The following is a 1,982-nucleotide window of genomic DNA, read 5'->3' as shown; positions in this document are numbered from 1 at the left end:
TGACTCCGGCTTGCAGGGCTTGTGCTCCGGGGCTAAAAATAGCTCCAGCCTGACCCCTACTGTCTACTCAGCGAGGGGGGAAGGTCCCAGAACCTTGGCTCCAGCCTAAGACCGAACATCTGCTCTGCTGTTTTTAGCCCCTGTGGCGTTAGCCCGAGTTGATTGTGCTCTGAGACTTCTGCCATGGGCTGGGGTTGTTGGGTTTTTTTGCAGACGTACCCAAAGACTCCTTGCTGCTGTTTACAGCTGTACGAGGGAGCTTCCCTAGGAATCCAACGTTCTTGACCATTGTGCCTGTCTGTACCATTTGAAAGTGGGGTTGCTGAGTCTGGTTTCCCCTTGCGTCAGTAGAAACATCAAAGGACGTGCATCCCATGCTGACTTACTCAAGAGCAGTCCTCCTCTTCCTGGTAGGGGAGGGCAAACCCTTACTTAGACCTTCTGTGTTATCTTCTCTTGGCCAACAGCGGCTACTCCTTGAAAAAAACTGGCTCATCTTTCCCAGTAAGGGCTCAGTGGGGGACAGAGCAGCAGAATAAGACCCACCAGAATGGACACAGAGGAGACCTAGCTTCCTTACAACAAAGTTCAGGCATCCGTAAAAGACTGGTGGTACCTTATTATGTTGTCCTGAAAATGGTAATCGGGTGTTCCTGGTATGACGCATGTTGCCATGAGGGAATTCCCTTGCTGGAGGAGCAGATACGAAATTCCTCCCTCCAGTCCAGTGTGAAGGTTGAGGGGGCTCAGGATCCTGTTTTGATGGGACAGGACCAAGGTGCTGGACCTAGGGAAGAAGGTCGTCAGCCTATTTGACCTATCACCTCCAGAGTTGTTGGGACACCATTTTTCAGGGGAGTATAAGAGATAAGTAAACAGTTTCTAATAGTTGCTCTAGCACAGGGGTGGGCAAACATTTGACCCTGCGTAGGCCACTCCTGACTGCACCCTTTCAAGCAACAGGCCCCAGCCCTTCACTTCTCTCCAGGTGAAATCCCTTGATTCACCCCGCTGGTAGATCAGGCCTCCAGCCTACAGCGTCCCTGTGTACTAACCATGATTCTTCCTCAGGTCTGGCCAGTTTGGCCCCCTAAACAGATTCACTTTTGGGAGCGATGACTATGAGATGATACAGAGACTCAGAATGGCATCTTCAAACCAAAATATTTATTTTTATCAGTAGATGTGACAGGACCCCTGGGGTACGATCTGGGACTGCTGTGCCCCTTTAACTCTCCAGCGTAGACTGGCTCTCATGATGCTTTGCTAGTGACAAGCAGCAAACCCCTTCAGGTGCTGTTATCACTCAGGAGCATACAGAGACACACCCAGCTAAATTGCATGAATGGTCTGTAAGTCACTCATGTACTGTATAGAAGGAGACACCAGCAAATGCCCCCAGCCAAGTGTATTAACTGCAGAAAGATAGATTTTAAGTGATTATAAATAAGGCTGTGATGAAGTCACGGATTCCATGACTTCCAAAGATTTCCGTGACTTCAGCCAGCGCTGGCTGGAAGCTGCAGGGTCCTCCCCGCCTGCGGAGGCAGGGAGCTGTGAGGTACCCAGGCAGCGGGAGCCCCCACAGGTCCCGGCCACCGCCAGTGGCAGGCGGACCCCCTGCAACTCCTGGCCATGCAGGTAGCACGGGGATTCCCACAGCTCCCCGCTGGTGGCAGGGGGGATTCCTGGAGCTCCCAGCAGCTATGGGTGGTGGAGGGACCCCTGCTGTTCCCTGCCACCGTAGGCAGCAGGGGGTATCCCCAGAGCTCCCAGCTGCCGCAGACGGCAGGGGGGACTCCCAGAGCTCTCTGCCTCCGTGGGCAGCAGGGGGGACCCCTGGAGTTCTCTGCAGGAGGTGGGGGGGACCCCTGCAGCTCCGAGCTGCCAGCAGAGGGGGACCCTGGAGCTCCCAGCCCTCCCTCAACTGCCCAGGCTCCCCATTTGGTCATGGATATTTTTAGTAAAAGTCAGGGACAAGT

The sequence above is a fragment of the Natator depressus genome, chromosome 11, assembly GCF_965152275.1.
Source record: "Natator depressus isolate rNatDep1 chromosome 11, rNatDep2.hap1, whole genome shotgun sequence".
In the NCBI taxonomy this organism is placed as follows: domain Eukaryota; kingdom Metazoa; phylum Chordata; order Testudines; family Cheloniidae; genus Natator; species Natator depressus.
The sequence above is the reverse complement of the archived record's forward strand: the minus strand, read 5'-3'. Positions refer to the sequence as shown.